This window comes from Corvus kubaryi, unplaced genomic scaffold (assembly GCF_017639235.1).
Source record: "Corvus kubaryi isolate FWS band 111438036 unplaced genomic scaffold, C.kubaryi_AGA036_p1.0 66, whole genome shotgun sequence".
NCBI classification, from domain to species: Eukaryota; Metazoa; Chordata; class Aves; order Passeriformes; family Corvidae; genus Corvus; species Corvus kubaryi.
The window spans coordinates 33,379,705-33,399,639 of record NW_024582054.1 but is presented as its reverse complement, the minus strand read 5'-3'; the positions used below and the strand labels follow the sequence as shown (position 1 = coordinate 33,399,639).

The 19,935-nt window shown below is 42.4% G+C and overlaps 1 long non-coding RNA gene across 3 annotated transcripts in view; it reads right to left on the bottom strand.

Annotated features, from left to right (window-relative positions):
- The window catches only part of LOC121674034, a 112,560-nt gene extending 92,839 nt beyond the window's left edge, over positions 1-19,721 (bottom strand). For 2 of the 3 annotated variants that reach the window (XR_006019415.1, XR_006019416.1), the window contains exons 1-4: positions 19,243-19,721; positions 16,651-16,811; positions 10,010-10,118; positions 8,635-8,799 (exon numbers count right to left, since the gene is read on the bottom strand). This is a non-coding gene — a long non-coding RNA (uncharacterized LOC121674034). The remainder of the gene's footprint in view (positions 1-8,634; positions 8,800-10,009; positions 10,119-16,650; positions 16,812-19,242) is intronic. The other variant, XR_006019417.1, reaches the window with a different exon arrangement.
- Between the last annotated feature and the right edge of the window lie 214 nt (positions 19,722-19,935).

The window sequence follows — 19,935 nt, the reverse complement described above, 5'->3', positions numbered from 1 at the left end:
TAAATCACATTCCACAGTTCAGAGGAGAGGCAGTATTGCTGCTGATAAAGATTAGAGATGACACAAGGTTGGGTGAAGGAAAGAATAACAGTAAGCATATGTAAATCCATGAATTTGAGCTGGATTGTTTGGTGGATGAAGCTCTTTTGCCTATTTACAGATCTTGTAATACAGCCAGATGCAAGGCCATGGCTTGGCAAGGGCAGTGCAGGGCTGGTTGGCACTGGGAGATGCTTGGTTCCTGCTTGGGATGTATCAGCTACAATTTTGCCTTCTGGGCACTTGCCTTCAAGTCACTCCAGTCACTCCAAACCTTTCCCAGTGGAAACGTTTGCACTGGCCTAACACTGCCCGTGCTGCCTACAGAAAGCCCTAATAGTTATCCAGGGAGGGAAAGGAACAAGTCTTGAAGGAAACTCAGTGTCCCAGCCCTTTAAAGTTGGTTACCAAAACAATTCCTTGCTGTATCTTGTATTTTCCTAACCTACTCCTAATGCTCTTCTGCTTCTGTGATACCTTAAAGGCAAAGAAATCACCACACAGACATAAAAGAAAAAGCTAAAAAAATTAAAAGATGGAAAGCTCCTCATTCATAATAAATGAGCTGCACAGAAGCAGCCTCCAGGGTCTCCTGACTCCACTGGAGTCACTGGGGAGCACATGGCCTTGCCTACAGAAGGATCATGGCAGATTTGAGCATATGAGCTGAGGGGGCTGATCCTGCTAACACTTCATACCAGGCAGAGAGCCAGGTGCACAGAGATAATCAAACCAAATCCTAATTAAGTGTCTGAATTCCCAGGGAAATCCATGCATAGTGAGATGCCTAAATATGATTGTGGATATCAATCCAGCTGCTAATCACTGTAAATACACCACTGATTTCCAGAGCAGATGATGGCAATTGCCATTTCATTCTAATTCATCTGTTTTTCTTGAATGTGAGAGAAGCAAACTCTGAGGATGACTGCACTATTATTAGTTGCATTTTCCTAAAGGAAAATAATAACTTTTATACCTAAATATGAACCTGAGCTTGGGCAACACAGGGAGAAAATTAGCACATCACTAGAAAATTTTAGAGAATATATTCCATAAAGCTTTGTAAAAGAGCTGTAAGATCTTAAGGAGATTTATATCATTTGAAACATAATGACTTCTATGATTTTTGCCACATTACCCCTGCAGTTAGATGAGAAAAATATTTGATGAATAAACCAAAATAACAACATTCTGATCTCACCCAAAAGGTATGCTCAGCTTGTCACAGGAAATAAGAATCCTGCACCTATTAGATCATATCTTTGCTACCCACTCAGAGCAAATGATTGATATAACAGACATGTTGAATCAAGATGTTGAATCAAGATGTTAGATAGTTCTTTTCCTTCTCTACACACTTACTTGCAGCCAACAGATTTTTTTTCCTCCGGAATATCTGTGATTCCTTAGATTCTTTGAGGCTATTCTCTTAATAATTGGAGGAGCTGGCTGAGCAAAAACCTGCAGCATAGTGCTGGGTCAGAGGGATCCTGTCTGTGCTGCTGCAGTCAAACCAGCCCAGCCTGAGGAAGTACAAACACTGGAGTGGGCAGAAGAGCCATAAGCAGGGCCAGGACGGAAAACAGGCATGTCCCTGTTATTTCTTTAACAGTTTAGGGCCTGATCCAGGTCCCACTGAAGGCAGTGACACAATTCCTACCGGGTTCAACAGAAGTGATCCTGAAGAGAATGTTTTCTTTCCAACTATCTGAGTAATAGGCTGGGTTCTATAGGTGTCCAGGGCAAAGAAAGTAATCCTTCCCCACCTGCACAGCTCTTCAGGGATGCAGACCACCTTCAAAAGAGCAGTACCTTCTCAAGGTGGAATCTTGTTGGTGGGATCCATTGGTTTCTCCTGTTCCCTGTCACCTTCCTCCTCTCTGCATACCAAGATTACAGCTGGGATTTTCAGCTGTGAAACACATCTTTAAAGAAAGCAGCTGTTCTGTTTTCTATTTGTATGAGCTTTTGCTCTTCATGCCTGGAGATAAGTAAGAATAATGCAGAATAATGACTAGAAAGTTACTTATCTCTGCAATTTGGGGTATAACTCAGAGCATGTGGGTGTTTCAAGCTCATATTGGTAACACAGCTGTTAATTGGACATTTTGCACTAAGAAACTTGTCAAAAGTCAGAGGTAAAACTTTTTTATTTTATTAAACTACTTGGGACACAGTAATGGAGTTTGATGTCTTCCAAAATACAGAATTTTTTCCTGTTGCTTGTGTTCCTTTGTATCTTAAGGGAAGAAATGAGATTTTATTGAGTAGAAGTGTAATGGGAATGACACATTTGAGGAAAGAAGTACCCACATCATTAGCACCAGGAAATGTGGTACATTAAGAATGTAGGAAGACATTTCTTAATAGTGTAAAAGAGAGGGTTTATTAGTTTGGATTATCCCAAGGGGTGTTTGTTTCTCACAAGGCTGCAGCAAATTCTTTTCCTCTTTCAACTCCCACAGCAGTATACCTTTGGGAAACACCTACTTCTCCTCCAGTAACTTTCTCCTGCCTCTAACACATTCTTACCCTCTGTCTAAGGAGCTTGCTCTTCCTCTAAAGGACAGAACACTGTAGCTATTTTTTCAGAACAAATCCTATATTTGGTAGGACATGGATGAAAATGAAAGAAATAATAGAAGACAAGAAACAAAGTTGTTTCCTATGAAAATATACTGCCTGCATATTCAGATTTTATTATCAATAAAATTTATTCCTGACAGATTCCTGACATCAGTCCACATACTGCCCTCCTATTGCACCTTACTTCACCAGGTGTTACACAAACAGCACTCACCTGATTTTATGCATGAATTTATGATTTAAGATGGATTTCTGTGGATGAAGAGATGGATGGATATGTGAACTGTGGGCAGAACTGTGCAAATTCATTGTAACTTTGAAAAACTGGATGTCGGCAATAATTTTTTTAAGTTAGAAAAACAACATTTGATTCACAGATGATACATAGAGTCAAGCTCTAACTAAAAATACTTTGCTCTGAGGATGCTACTTGTTTTCTTCCACTGTCAGTGGGAAAACCACAGATCTACAGACTCTGGGCAGGTTTTATAACCAAACTATTCTGAGAAAACAAATCTTAAAAACAATATATGCAATACAGCTGCTTAGCAGTTCCCCAGGGCTTACTGGTGCTCACTGCCAGCTCTCAGCTCTTTTTGCTTTGAGCAGGGAGGGCCAAATTCTTTAAATTATCTTATACTGTATGTAGGTCTCTCTGCCCTCCATGCTGTCACCCTGGATGGCTCTGACAAGTCCCCTGCTGCCACATTCTTGTTCTCAGGAAGATCTGTTAACATTTTTGGCTTCTTTTGATCTCTGGACCCTTCTCCTGACACTTTTCACAGCCTCCTGAAAACGGGATTCTTGCAGTCAATAATTTGCTTATTGTCTCTAGTGTAAACTTAGATGTTTTTCATCCTGGAAACTATTTCCTCATGTGTTTTTTCCTCATGTTTCCTCATCATTCTACCACCTGAAATGAACACTGGCACCTGCTCACTGCTCAGGAACTATCAGTGTTCTGGGATTTATACCTGGTAACTCCTTTTCTTTATACTGTTTGATGAGTTTAAGTTTATGGAGGTGCTACAGCTGACAGTGGATTTTACATGTGAAGCCACACTTCAGGATGTGATAGAGGACAGGGAGTCCCACTGGGCCTGGAAATGTCCCTTCCTTCAGACCCTGGTGCAGGACAGAAGCCTAAACAAACCATTAAGCACAGTAAGAAAATACTTCTCAGCCTAATATATTCCTCCCAGCACCACCATCCCTCCAATGGGTTAAAATAGCACAGTTTTCTGTACCACAAAAGACTGTAATTTGTAAGGAATTCTAAGCACTTGGAAAGCACAAGGGGACACTGAGAGTGGGGAGGTCCTACCCCATAGACACTCCATCCCTTTCAAACCATGGGAATACAGCTGCCTCCCTCCACATGAAATGCAGCCTTAAGAGATGAATTTTGTTCTCAGCCTGAATAAAAATAAAAAAAAAGATGTTGCCAAAAGTGCACAGCTCTCCCTTAGCCCAGAATCCTTCTTTTAAAACAACGAAGCCTTGTATAGATTGCACACAAAGGAGGAACATGGAAGATAAGTTTAGCCTTGCTCCACAAGGAAATCTGATTATGTGTCAGTGTTCAGCCTTTTGGGACAGGGAATGTCTCAGCTCTGGGGACATTACACCCCAAGTGGCACCTACTGTCACCTCCACCCCTGTGTGGCATTGAAGGAAGACTAAAGAAATAAGTTGGGCTGAATCTCCAGTTTAAGAACACAAGGAGCTCTGGACATTCAGGCGTTGTCCTCACCAACTCCATGCAGGAGAACCAGCCCATCCATTCCTCTGGTTTCTGATGGTTTCCACTCATTTAATGATTAGAAAAGCAAAAATACCAAAAGAATTGATGACGTCTGCTATTACTCATTGGACCTCTCCCTCAGAAGGAAAGAAAAATGGTCTGGTTACCTCAGACAGAGGTGAAATCAGTGCATCACAGGATCTTTGACATGTCACGAGCTGTGCAGGTCAGGTGGGACCAGTTCAGTGTCTCAGGCAGCACCATCGGAAGAGGAGATGACCCAAAATGGGGTTAATGGCAGTAGCTGGCAGAGATGATATCTTACACATGACAAATAGAATTCAGGTACTTAACACTTTGGGTCATTAAAACCAGAAGGTGAATTGCAGGGGGAAAAGAATATTTTTTAGTGTTTCAGCCAAATTCCAACACATGCAGGCTATGCTGTCCTGGGAGCAGGGAGGCAGGTGGGACCTGAACCGCTCTGGGACTTTCACCTTCAGTTGTTCTGAGGCTCATGGGAAAACACTGCTGCCAGAAGAACTCCAAAGAAGCTGTACATCTATGGGGAATTAAGAGAGAATTAGGTTGTGAGCTGTAAAACCTGCCTGCAGAGGCACATGGCAGCACAAAGGAGCACATGGCAGCACAGAGAGGCCCTGGGGGGAGGAGGTGTCACAGGGCAGACCCCTACGAAGTGTGTTGCTGATGTGGCAACACGGGATAGGTCACGCACATAAGGAAATGCTGTGCCTTGGAAAAGTGCACAAAACCAACTCACTCCTTTGAATAAACAATTCAGATTCCCTGCCAGTCTGAGGTCGTGATTCAATCGCCGACATACCTCAATCCAAACTCAAGGACAACACGAGGTGAGGCTAGCAGGACGTGGAGCATTGTGCTGTGATCACAGAATCACAGAATGGTTGGGGTTGGAAGGGACCTTAAGGATCATCTAGTTCCAATCCCACTGCCATGGGCACGGACACCTTCCACTAGACCAGATTACTTGATGCTTGGCCTTTTGGAAAGCAGGAAGTCAAGATTTTTGGGTTTACTTTATCCTTGGTTTTTTGGAAAACAGGAGACAACCTTCTGAGGCCAGTTCTGCTGGAAGGAAAGATCCCATCACATCGCAGTGTTCCTTATGTGTTCCCTGGCACTCCCCTGACCTCGGATGCGATTCCCTCAGCCTGCAGGAATGCTTTTGCTACACCTGACCAAAGAAAAAACATTATTTTCTTACAGATTTGTGAGTTGGTTCAGCTTTTAATATGCAGTCAGGCAAGTAGGGGAGCAGCTGCAAGAGAGGAAATCGATCCACATTGTTGGGAAGAAGGGCAAGGAAGAGGAGTAAGAATGCCCCTGTCACCTGAAATGAGGTGTTGGACTGTTTCAGTTTTATCAGGCAAGTTCCCTGTGGTTTCTCTAAAGTGAGAGAATATGGCCCATTGCATTGGTGACCTGAAGAAGCATCTAGAGGAACCCCTCTCTCTCAGAGGAGAGAGTAAGCCTGGTACAGCAATATTCCTGACTTAAGATTGTACTTAAATGCTTTGCCAAATAAGGACAGAATTAAAGCATCTGCATTAGCTGAGGTAAATACAGCCCGTGGTATCCGTGCCTTGATTCACTCTTGCCAAAAGGTCACTTTAGCTGGACCCAGAGGGAGGGCTGCTTTATACATCTCTCTCCAAACAAAAATCCTACTTTTCCCTTGAATACTTGCTTTTTTGCTCTTCTGACCAGGCACACCTGTTTTCTCTACTAACTCAAATCCTTGCAGCCACGTGTGCCCAGGGGATGGAGGGGGAGAGTGTAATAAATAGCAGAAGCAAATAATTTACCCAGTAAAGAGCATTCCATGCTTTCTGTATGCAAATTCTGCATAAAAATTCTACATATATGGTGCAGAACTGCTCTGAACTGAACTCTAAAAATGTTTAATGCAAACACAGCTGTTATCAAGTGTTGTTCTTTCCAAGAGTCCATTCAGTTTGATGGTTATCACTATGCCAACAGCATTCCCAGTACAAATCTCTCTTCCTGAGACTTCAACAACTGTTTTACAGACAAGAAAAGTTCATTTCACCCTGAACTTGGTTCTCTGGATTCCTCCTAAATGTGTTACTCTCCCTTCTAATGGTACTCAGTGACCCCAAATCAAGTCTAGCAGATATTGACATTTAACTAATTTAGGTTTTTAAGAATAATTTTAATTTAAGGACATATTTTATAGCATCCCTGTTCAACAAAATATTCTAGTGCTTTTGAGTAAATAGTCAAATCTCACTGGTGTCGGAAGAAATAAGGTATATTGTTTAAACCACATCATCTGGCAAAATTTGCTGAAGTGTCTTGAATTGTAGTAACACCTTTTTTAAATACCAGGTTTTGAGAGCTGGGGTGAATTAGAGAATTCTGAAAAATGTAGATCTACAATATTAGTTGACTGGTTATTTTTCTACTTATATTACCTTTCAGGAAAGGGGTATTTTTCATCCAGCTGCAGAGGAGGTTTTTTAAGGATCAAAAGTCTTTAAAATTTACAATTGTACAGAACTAAAGGGGACAGCACTTCACTTCCTTCAGGGGCTGATCATTGGATCTAGCTGTGCGTTGTGTTCTTGAAAAAACACCTAAAATAACTCAGCAGCTGGCATTTTCAAATGCCACAGGAATGGGAAGGTCAGCTCCCCAGCCAAAGATTATTTAAACTCAAATCAGGACCTGGACTGTTGATTACAGAATATGGTTTAATATTAAGTGCATGTGCATGTTTTAAAAAATCAGAGCAGGAACATTCTCATTCATGTCACTGAATATCTACAAGGCAGATGGGAGCTTTTTGCTGCTTTGCATCCCTGTTCCTGTGCCCTCATCGAATCAATTCCCGTGGGGCAAGCAGGGATGGCAGCTTTGTTCGGGCTGCCGCTCTTCATCCCTTTCAGATGGGTGGATCTTTCAGGATCATCCTTCCCAGCACACCAACCAGCACTGCAGAGCTAATGAGGTGGAACAGGTCATCTGCACACAAACAAGGAATGGGGACAGACCTCCTTCCACTCAGAGGCAAAGACAAGCATATGCTGCAAATTTTATTAGGTAATTAGAGCATTAGTAGCATGTTTAATATCAAGTCACAAGAACATATCGGTATTGTTGTTGCAAACCCCAGTCTTATTGTTCAAACTCCATTTTAGAGTGAAGTAAACACTCCCTACACCACTTCAAACCACTCAGGACAGCCTCTTCCTCCTCCTCTCTCCCTCATTAGCTCACCAAGCAGCAGCATTGAGGCAAGTGGGGGGTCACTGATGTGTTGTAATTAGTGATAGCCTGTCACTGGGAAAAGCAAAGTCTCTAATTAATGTAGGGCAGCTCCTTTCCTCCCTCACTGCTTCCTTTGCTCAATGAAAAGGAGGAGTTATGGATGGGAAAGTCCAATAAAAAGCCCGATGGACATTTACATCTCTGACTGGCAGTAATTTAAACAGGTTTGGTTTCATCTGGGCACAAAGAAAGCTTTGAGAAAAGCAGGAAACAAAGGAACATTGGCCTGTCCACCAGAAACCAAGCTACCAACCCCTGACTCCTCATGGTGAATAGTGAGTGATACAACCAGACAGTCACAACTGAGGGGTCCTGGTGTGACCAGGCAGTTCTGTGATGCCCCTGCATCAGCACTACATTTGGAGACTGTGCAAAGTCCACCCTCAGGGTCTTTTGGGGTTTGTGTGATTGCTTTTAGGATTCTTGAGCAGCTGGCATCAGGAACAAGGATGTGCTGTAGGTTCTGCCTGTGATTTCCTAAGCTTATATGGAGCCCTTTGCCAGGGATGGTATTGTGGGCGTACAAAGTGTGAAAGGCAAGTGCCTGGCCATGGAATTTCTGAGAATATTCCCAGAGCTGAGCTCAGGTCTTTGCTTTGCAGAGAGTTTCCCATCAGCAACACAGAGGGAGAGAGGATCATCAGCTTATGCCACCACACTGTATGTCCAAATTTTGATTTCTCCTTCAAAAGAGACATGGTTTTGCCTTTATGAAGTACAGAGTAATAGCTCAGGTGGGGAAGAAAGTTTGTGGCTGAGAGAAACATCTTTCCTCAACTGATAGGCCCAAATCACTTCACAGGGACTCCCACACTCTCTCCCAGAGGAATCACATAAAAAGCATAGACAGGGAAACAAAAGATGACTGAAAACATGTCAGAGCAAGAAGGAAGCCCAAAATCTTTATCCCTGGCTGTATTTAATTGTACCTGACACTGTAGACATATGAAGAGATTGTCTTGCAAGAATAAGCTGGAGGAACTGCTTAAGAATTGCCACTGGCTCAAACCAGACGGACTTCAGAGGTCAGAGACATAACCCTAAATTTCTCAATCCTGCCTGAGAACCCCATAAGGGAGAGTGATTAAGATGGTCTGCAAGAGACAAAAGACAGAAAACAAGAAAATCAGTAGTCTTTCAGGAATGAAGGCAACATATTATTACAATGAATATGGAAGATCCCAAGTTCGAGAAGGACTACAGCATTCCAAAATCATTAAGGTTGGAAAAGACCTCTAACATCATCAAGTCCAGCTGTATTTCTTTGAGTAGAATCCACACTGACATCCATGATATTACACCAGGCACCATCCCAGAGCTCCTGACAGACTGCAGAAAAGGACTTATAAAGGAACTCTCAGAAAACTTTCCAAGCAAGGCAAAGAACAGTAAGTGAAAGTTTAGCTCAGTAAGGAAGCAGTGAAGGAGGAGAAACCTGGTTTTGTTGCACAGTGCAACAACTTTTACAGAGAACAGGGTTTTTAGTCTCACATAGAGGGTTAACAACCTCCTGGAAGATGGGCTGAGAATCTCTTACCAAACTGTGTAAATGGAAGTTGGGAATGAAATAATCATGATGCTGTGGGGAAGTGGGGAGGAGCAGAACTGCCTCTTTTAACAGCAGGGCAAGATGTTAGGTCAGCTCAACTGTATCATAAGACTTTACCCTTGGCTTTCCTAAAAGGAGAGGAGGAAAACCAGAATTTCGGTGGTCTGGGTTACTCTCTAGAGGTTTCTCCCTGAATTATAAAGGAAACCAAATGAGGTTGTATCTTAACCCTAACAAAAGGTGAGTAATTATTAGTAGATTTGCCTTCTCCAAGCTGCCTCACTGCACAGTCTGATGGCAACTAAAGTCTGTGGGAAGACAGGAGAAGGAGAAGCAGAGGTGAGTGTGTTGCTGAGGCAGTTCTGGTTTAGAGAAACTAAAACTGTTTGGACACACAGTCTGATTTGATCTGGCTGATTTTGGGTCAGCTGGGAAGAAGGAATCTTTATATGCCAGTGGTAAAAAATAGCTGGGGATAATAATATCTTAAACTGGCACAGCGAGACCTAGAAGACAATGTCTAAAGGCATTTTAAGGTGTTGTGGTTTGAGAGAGACTAAGTTTAAAAACCTCTGTGTTGTAATAGCAAAAGTAGTAAAAAGGTGTCAGAAACCTCCTTTTCTTCCCTTCACTCCCTGAAGAACAAAGGATTATACAGTTGAAACTTGGGGATATGTCACATAACCAGTGGTTACATCTCCTTTGGCAAAGAAAGGAGGAACCAGAGAGCATTTGGGTTTTTTGCAGACACTTACCTGTTAGGTTGTCAGAGCTTGTACAGAAACACACAAGCCTGAATGCTGAAGGTCTGATGTGCATCGAGTTGTCATCAGGGTGTGAGAAAAGCTGCTTTCAAGCCTCTGTCTGTAGTGGATAGAAAGAAAAACGGTATTACCATGGATGGGTGACTTGGCCATGTTAATATATATTGAAATATAACATGTAGGTTTTGCCAGCAGGATGGGGAGAGAGACTTGGAATGCAGCAGGGCTTCAAGGGGAAATGGACAGACACAAATCTCTGAGATGCTGTGGAAAAAAATAATAGTTCATTTGATCATAAGATATCTATAAAATAAAACCAGAAATGCAACACTGCCTCTGTACACACCTATTAGACATCTATTAGAGCAGCTGCTTTGTTCTGATGCTCATGCTTTGAAGGAGGTTGGAATAGTCCTCAAGTATTCAAAGAAGGGCTACAAAAAATATTCAGATCTTGAAAAGGAAAGCTTATAGTAAGAGCCTTAAGGAGTTCAGTTTGTTGAGCTTAATACATGGAGAAGTGGCCTGAGACCCAGGAACTTCTTGATCTAATGGAAGTATAACAAAATCCAGTGGCTGCATGGAGACAGGTGAATTCAACTCTAAAACAAAAAGTAATTTCCTTGTAATAACCATTATTAAATATTGGAACACATTAGTACAGAATTTGGCTGACTTTGTTCCTCTTAGCCTTTAAGAAAGACCAGATACTGTTGTAATTCAACACTTTAATCCAGCTTCCAAAAAACATTTCATGGCCAACAGAAACAGGGGTTGGAAATAGATGATCAGTGGGGTGGTCCTTCCTGCCTGGAGAGCACATGTACAGGTAGCAGGTACTTCTTTAAGAAAATAAACAAAGACCTGCTTTAAAAGACAAAGTGTAAACTGATCTGGCTGATGTGGTCTGATGCAACAGACTTAGCTTTATTGGATTAACTGGCAAACTTTATCAGCTTCCCAAGAGTCCCCAGAAAACATTCGAGTGCCCACCCTTTCAAAACTGTTGCTTAAAAAGGACTGAATACAAGCAACAGCAGAAAAGGTGGATCCAGAGAGCAGAGTTATTAACCTTTGTGCATAATGGTTAAAATACCTGGCTTATGGATTTATATTCACAGCTATGAAGTCAATATGAATCAGTTTGTAAAACCCTGCTGCTCCTGTGTAAAAGAACAACCACAGAATCATACAATCCCAGAATGGTTTGGGTTGGAAGAGATTTAAAAACCATCTAGTTCCAACCCCCTGCCATGGGCAGGGACACCTCCAAACCCCTTGAGTTAAGCAGCAAAGAGCAAAAGTAAAATGTAAATAAAACTTGCCTGTGCTACAATAATCAATCGTTTACATCACTTTCAACCTGTGATTAACAATTTTTAAGGAGTCAGCAGCATAACTATAAAAGACCATAAGGTCTTAAGCTTGCTGTGCAAGACCCTGCACTTCTTTTGGGAGACTTGTCAGAGGCTGTAAGCTGAAATGTTTGGAGACCTCTAGCTTCAATTTTCAGAAGCCAACAAATGCATTTGAATGCCCTACTTTTTAACATTATTCTTGTGATTTTTTTTTTAGGAGACAGACAGTAGAAATCTTCACATTTTCCTGAAAACTACGGTCCTCTGAAGAAGTTTAAAATCAAAAATTTAAAAAATGGAAAAAAACCAGTTACTTTTTTTTCTTCCTTTGTTTTTCCCAAGACCTGGGAATAAATCAGAAAAGTTTCATATTGTATTTGACAAGCAAATTCTTTAAGAATATCACAAAAAGCAAGGTGCAAAATGTCTAACAAGTGTCTCTCCTTAAGGCTGATCCATCTGCATCTGAGCTATTCTCCAAAGAGGCAGGTTTGAAGATTCCTGCATGCACAACACCCCATGTGGGCTCCCAGCCTGCAGTACAGCTCCCGAAAGTAGATTTTGATGGGTCAAAGCCATTTTATTGAATTAGCCCTTTATTGTTTACATTAAATCCAAGTGAGCTCAGAAATACTGACTTATCCTTCTGAAAGGCTGGATTATACCGCGTGGCTCGGATGCAAAAAAAGATTAGGGTTTTTATACTAATTACTTCCAGCATGAGGAGAGCATGGACAGGAAGAGCGCTGATTTTGGAAACACTCTGCTGGGCAGTTCAGAAATATTTGTCAGATTTTTTGTTGGATTTGTCATATTTCTTGCCACAAGTAGAATGACTGCTGCTCCGTAATGCAATTTGGGGTGCCACACTGTCATTCAACCCTGCGTAGGAGAATTGCCATGTGTGGGACAGAGGGAAGTAACAGCCCTTTTCCACTTGTTCCTGGTTGTTTTACCCACTCTCCCACCATCTCTGGTGCTGTGCAGTGTGGTATCACTTCCTCCCACCCTACATCTTTTGTAGCATCACTTCTCCCCACACTACACCACCCTTGGAGAAAGTAAGAGACTAGAAAAAGGTTATCACATTATTACTAAGTGAGCTTTCATTCATTTCTACTTAATCAGATAAGTAATGCTGGAGGAAACAAAGTTTCCCAGACTACAAAACCTGAGGTGTTTTCAGCAGTTTGAAAAATCCAAGTGGGATACGGACATGAATATTTCGGAAACTTGACACGTCAGATCAGTGCCATTGCTGTAAATCACCAGTGCTGCAGTCAGGCAAGAGCAGACACACAACGTGTGTAAGACACTCTCACATGTGTGTCCTTCCCTAAACAAACCCTCATATTTCTCATGATCAAACAGGCACCTGCCTATGCAGAACAAACTCAACTCTGGGAAGCTTTTGTGGCCAACAATGGAAATTCTTCACAGGGAAATCATAACTATTGGGGAATTCCGTCACTTGTATGGGCAAAACAGATGGCCCAGAGGTGCCCACAGCTTTCACTGAATGGCTTTGCACACAGTGACATCAGATATTCTCACTACACAAATTACTCCTTGGGGCCTGGGGTCTGTTGGCATTTGTTTGAGTGATGATACTCTGTGTAGTTTGTGAAACAGAACAAACAGGAGGCTTAAAATGAGCCTAAAGATTTGTGAGCTGCTGAGACTACAGAAAGGACACCCTGTATTGCTTTTACATCCAATACAGCAAATATATTTTTATGGTTGTTCTTATATATTGAGCAAAATGTTTGTACCCAAACTCTAAGTTACAGAAAGGAAATGCACAGACCTTTCCACTCACACAGCTGTGATGGGGAAGGTAAAGCTCACAAAAGGGTCTTGTTTTAAATCTTGCATTCAATAAACTGCTAGAAGAACAAAATGAAAACAAGCTATTGTGTTAATCTCCAGATTAGCCCTCATAGTCTGTCAATTTAATACTGATTAGTAAACAATGTCCATAATTAAGCTGTTGTTGGAGACACAAATGCCCCACGAGCCCGAACTAATGCGTAGTATTCAATCCTTTTACAAAGGATGGCAGATACAATTCCAGGAATGTTAATGCTGCCAAGTATCCATGATGTACATAACAAAAGAGAAGGCAGAGAGTTGAGGTAATTAAGCTCACACTAGACCTTCTCTCCAACCTGTACGTGTTTATTGACTAAAAGTTATTAGGTGCAGTAAATAAAATGCCACTGAGTCGTGGGACCAAAAATGGGATGAAGTTTATGGGGCCGTCAAACCCTGGATTCCCCTGGCATCAAAGCACACACATCCCCCTTGCTAAGGCCAGTGACATTAATGTGCATGACAGGGGTCCATGGGGCCGTGGTCCCCTAATTGTTTAGGAGACCTTTTAGTCTGGTTGCAGACTGCATGTCTTGGTATTTGTGGAGCTAATTGCACTAAAATCCGCCAGCACAGTGTTTGCAGTGATGGGTTAACTCATTTATCCTCAGGATAATACTCAGCTCTTTGTCAACCTGGTCTCCCGCATTCACTCCTGACTGTCAGCCCAGATGCGGGAGGAGGAAGCAGACTTCCAGCAGCGCTGCCCATGGAAACGCCCTGGCTGCACATGTGAGACAGCAGAAACATTTAAACAGGAAACAAAACAATTTTTTCCAAGTGTTTCCATTATTGGCAACCTGTTCTACCTTTCTCATGAGGGTCACGAAGCCCAGATTTGAGTTTAGACTCTGATAAACTCCAACAGTTGGGACCAGCAGAGATGCTTGGCTGAGTTCCCCTTTCTTTATTCTTCTGTACTGGATCCCATGGATCATGGGTTAGAAGAAGAGGATCTTTAATGTCCCTTCCAGTCCAAATCATTCCATGATTCTGTGATTCAGTTTTGAATTAGCCCCATGCAGCACAGCCCAGACAGGGCAATGCTCTGGGTTCCCTGTAACATTCTTTTTTCTCCCTGAAGAAAAGAATCAAGGTGGAAAAAATTATAAGCCATTTTTTATTTTGATCTCAATATTTTTACATGGGGACAAGGTGTCACTCTGTTTTTCCCACAGTTTCAGTGACAACAGAATGCAGAAAAATATTTTGTCTAATACGGACTCTAATATTTACAAACTCCAGAGTAAAAGTAATGTCCAAGGGATATATTTCCTTTGGACAATTTTCCAGAGTCCTTGATTTATGGTATTTTCACAGACTTCTTGCCCCATGTTTACAAACATGCAATAATGAACAAAATTATAATTATAGCAATACAGAAGCATTTTCTGTCCAGGGATCTCAAATGTCTTGGCTCACAGAGTATTACTGAGCACATTTCCTATGGGATGAAATGTATTGATAGCCCCATTGTACAGTTTGGACATCTGCAAATTATATTGTTTTGCCAAAGGTCAGCAAGAGCATAAATTAGTGGGAGAACTAGGAAAAATACTCAACAGTATCTTCCCCACTCTCCATCCCAGGCTGCCCATGGAAATGCAGAATGGCACTGAGTGGCTTCCTGTTTGGACATGTGGATTTGATTAAGGCAGGCCACAAGTTCCCAGAATTTTTGGCCAGGTGGTGACTTAGCTTTTGGGTGTTACAGAAACACAGCACCTCTGCCCTGCCCTCCTGCCACCCTGCAAACCCCCCTGCATGTAGAGAGCAGCCCTGCCCCATCCACAGCTACAGGCACAGAACAGAGAGCGAAGGAGTTGGGAGTGGGAATGTGCAAGTAGAGGTTAGGGGTAGCACTAGACCACAGCACACCAATTTATTTTGGCTTAAACTGCTATGGAATCACAGGCTCAGTGGAAAATGCTCCTTCTAGAAATAGAGCCAGTATTCCCATCCCTTGAATAGACTCATAACTGAGACACAATTTTATCCCATGTTTTAAACTCCTCTCCAACACCCAAAAAGCTTCTTTTCCTTATAAAGGAGTAAGATTTGCTCTGTCTTCACAAAAGCCTGCAGAAAAAAAAGCTACAGTTTTCTGCAGCAGCTGGTTTGGGGTGGTTTTGTGGATCAAGGAGAAATGGCAGACAGTGTCACTGTCACAGCGAGCCTATTGGGGAGCCAACCAGGATCACTGAAACACTCTCAGAGAACCTAAGGAGAGCCTGGAAGTCACTGGGACCCTGGGGATATGCAGCTTTGCCGAGGAGCTCAGCAGTCCCTGTAGTACTACCAGAGGTTTCCCGAGTCTGAGCCTTTCCAGAAAGCTGCTGCTCTGCTTCGCTCACCCGTTCCAAGCTGTCGGAACTGGAGCAGGTGAGACAACAAAGCACAAAAATGCAGCTCAAGTCTCCCCAGCTTGCTCAATGGTGCTTCAAAGGGAACAAAGGCGGCAGCTGACAGCAAAGGAAATTTGGCCTTGGGACTGAAGTACAGAAGTGAGAACTAGAAAGTATAAAAGTTTTTCCCATTTGACACAGGAAAGTCACACAAGAAGCTGCCAGAGCTTTTACTGAGCCACACGGGAGATTAATAGAGGAATAACCTCCGTTTCCACTTACTATCCTGCTTAGATTGGGAAAGGCTGTTTAGATGAAGACTCCAATTCTGCTGAAGAAAGCACATTTTCCAAGTAAACCCCATTTTGAGCACATAGCAGAAAAACAAGAGTGCAGATAAACTGTAGTCCCACTTCACATTTCAAGTGCCACTGAATAAAACAGGAACTTCTCATTGCTTAGCAGGAAAGGAATATATGCTTGTCTCTGGATTCATAAAAGAAATGGAAGCTGATCTTTCTCCTTATTCTTTGAATTGTCTCATCATACAACTGGTTTGATTACAATTTGCAGAGAACTTGGAAGTACTTAGATGAGAGAAGCAACAGAAGCATTCACACAGTGTATTTTAGAAAAATATTATCCCCTTTCCATATAAGAATATGGACAGGCACATGAAAATTGCTGTCTCTTTTTCCTACAGGCCACAGCCAAGAGTTAATGATTCATATGTAAAAGCAAAAATGCCATAATGAACTTAACCAGATGTGGAAAGCTGAAAATGGAGGTGTCAGTGGATAGCTGTCCTTAGCTCCTCAGTGTTGCAGTCATCTCTTTCCTTAAGACCTGGAGTGGAAGAGTTTGAAACTTCTCCATACCAAACAAAGACAGCCCCTCTCGCTAAGTTCTTTTTAAAATAAATTGTTAGCTGGAATATTCTCTAGACTAGCTGTAAGTTCTTTGAAAATCCACTCTTTAACATTCACACAGAGCTTTGGTACCACCAAGAGCACCAAGAGGCAAATAATTACCTGAAGCAAACCTCACCGAAACACACCCTTGAGCTCCTCAGGCCAAATCTCAGCACAAGAGCAAATTCTGCCAACAGCAGCTTTTTCTTGACTTCTCAACCGCAGAGAGCTGAAGGGAGGCTCAGGCAGAATGGAAATGTGCAAAGTTACAGGCTCTGCAAACATCTTCTCCTGGATCCAGCAATACCTGTGGAAAATGGGACAGCCTTCAGCCCTGTCAGCTTCCTAGGAAAATTGCTCATGGAAGCACTGTATAGCAGGCAGAATTAGCAAACGTCTGCTGTTTACACCCTTTAAAATAGCCCTGCTCCATTAGCCTGGCATGGGACACCCACAGGCACCTTGTTGGGACAGCTGGGGTGGGGCTGTGACAGGGCAGAAGAGCAGGAGAGCAGCTGGAGCAAGTTGGCTCCAACCTCCTTCCACACCCCACCTACTGTGCAGTGCAGTATCTGTCTCCATCAAAGGAAGGGCGTCCAGGCGCAGGGAAGTCAAGCCTCACGCTCTGATACACAATTTCAGTGTGATCTTGGGCAAATTGCTTGGATCCAGATCCTTCAGGGGACTACTTTTACAGAGCCTTAAGTTACTGCTCAGAATTATACACTTAAATAGCTTTGTCATCTCTCTCAGTTAAAATTTCTCTGTTCCAGTTGTTCCAGTAAAAAATAGGACATCAACCCTTCCTTATTTCTTTGGAATGCAATAGGAATAAAGATAAGTCTCTAAGATGCCAGGGTAAGAGACATTTAATGAAGTTAACAGAGCTTCTATTAAAATGTAATTTTAAAAAAGAGGGCTTAGCTCAGCTTTCTGATCATACAGTATCTGTCCTCTCCACAAACATCCTCACTTGATGACATTTCAGTCATTAGTAATTGGACTGAGAGGAAAAGGTTTCAGAGAAATGAAAGACACTTAATGTTTTAAAAGAAGGTGCCTCTTCTATGAGAGCTTGGCAGTGCGTCCCACCACTGAGAAAAACCTGTGGGACAAGCTCAGCCCTCACCAGGCACCAGGAACCCACAGGGGCTTTAGCTCTGCCCCAAACACAGAAAAACTTCAGTCAGAAGATCCAATGATACACACGAAGACAGGGAGCATGATTAATTGTTCCACTCTTTGCCAAACTTCTTGTTTAAAAATCCTTTTCACTGCCTCAGCCCTTGTCACTTTTCCTGGTGCTCACCTCTCTTTTGTGAGCACTTAGATGACATGGCTTGGTGGTGAACATGGTGGTGGTGCTGAGTTGAAGGCTGGACTTGGTAACCTTAAAGGTCTTTTCCAACCTTAACAATTCTATGATTCTGTGATTCATTTACCTTTTCTTCTACATTTCATACAGGGTTACCAGACTGCATAGATAAATCTCTCCTTTTTCTTGTTTCATCAGTTCAGCAGCAACAATGAGAACAAGCTATTACCTACAGTCCCACTTTCCCTGGGTAGTTCCACCCATATCTGAAATCCCTGATTGCTCTCCCAGCCTGGCTCCCAGAGGTTCTTATGCTGTAGTCTGTAGTTTGTGAAGAGTCCCTACAGTCCTTCCTGGTGGGCTGTAAGGAACACTTGGTTCTGCAGAGTTCCTGAGGTTTCTTTCTCCAGCTGGATTGGAACAATCCTACTGAGTTGTTATTTTAAAAAATTAAGGTGCTTTTGGCACCTTCTAGTATTGCTTCGTTTGATCAGCCAAGGACACAGGTGCTACAGTTCCTATTTCAATAATCTGTTGCAAAACAGAGAGGAAATGGTTTCTGTGGCTGACCAGTGGAGAGGATATGGACTGTGTGCTCTGAATGGAAGTCTTAGTACACACAGGTTTCCAAACCCCAAAACAGCGTCATAGTCATCAATTAGGATTAAGGCCAAAGCAGCTCAAGAAACAGCACAGAAACTGCCCACTACGTCAGATCCAAAATCTGCTGAGTTCACCCTTGTCCCTTGGAGGGTAGAGGGGAGAAAGTAGCAGATACTGAAGGAAGAATGTGCTCAGAGAGGTTGTGGACTCTCCATCCCTGAAGTGTTCAAGATCAGGCTGGATGAGGCTCTGAATCACTTGGTTTAGCAGAAGGTGTCCTTGCCTATGGCAGGGATTGGAATGAGATGGATTTTAAGGTCCCTTCCAACCCAAATCATTCTGGGATTCTGTGAATGAAGGACACAGGCCAAATACAGCACAGCTCTGCCTGAACTCCACCAGCTTCCAGCAATCAAAGGGGTATGGAGCTTCTGAGCCAGGGTTGCGCCAAACAACCACATGCAAAAGCCACCAAGAGCTTTATGGCTCTCACTTTTTGCCTTCTCTAAATTGTTGGAAGGTCAGCTGTGATAAAATATTCCAGAAAATTCACAATTTTGTTGTTTGCTAAAGTTCCTTGGAAAAAAGGTAAATTGTCCTCTTTCACATCATCTAGTAGTTTCCAAACAGAATGTTACCTGAACAGTGCTTAACTGCCTTGAATCACTGGTTTTCACAGTTAAGCTAAACCTATTTGAATAATTTTTGAATAATTTACATCTCCCTTTGCACATTAAGATACTACTTAATCCAGGTCCCGTTCCAAGAACCGACTCTTGAAGTTTGCTGTAGGTCTGATCCCCTGATAAATCCCAGTTACCCATTTCTCCTGCCATTGCAGAGGCAGAATTCCCAGTCTGCTCAGAAGAGTTGGCTGGATTGCCTGTTCATCCTTCAAATCTGTTTGCTCTTCATTCCCCAAATGCAGGAACATGGGAGATGTTCTGAAGCAGAAAAGAAGAAACACATTACCCCTAATTTTAGGCATCTTAGTTAGAATTAAGAAATTGTAAGATATTTTTCTGTAAGCAGGGGCTCAGGCAAAGTTTCTTCTATGTCAGTGAGAGTTTGTTAAACAGCTTTGAGGGACTCTGGATCATTTCACAAATGAAATGAGCTGAAGTTTTTGTGTCAGCTCTCATTTACCAAGCAACAATCATGACAGAGGCAGCAGTTACACCCTGGAAGGGTGGAGGAGTGGGGTAACTGAGCAGGGGATTAACAGCAACTGTCACCCATCATCTCTGCTGGTGGTTCCAACTATCAGCAACCAAAAATGCCATGGAAAATCCTACCGCATTTTCCCCTGAAGGCATTCCCTAAGGCAGAAGGAAAGTAGGTTATAATTTGCTGCAGGAAAACTGGGCATTACTCCATCAAGGCAGAAAAAAAAAAAAAAAAAAAAAGTGATATTTTAAAAGAAGGCTATGAAATCAGATGCCATCTTGTGGCCAAACCTCATGGAACTGCTATGGGAGATACAATACAGCCACAAAACACACAATAAATACAC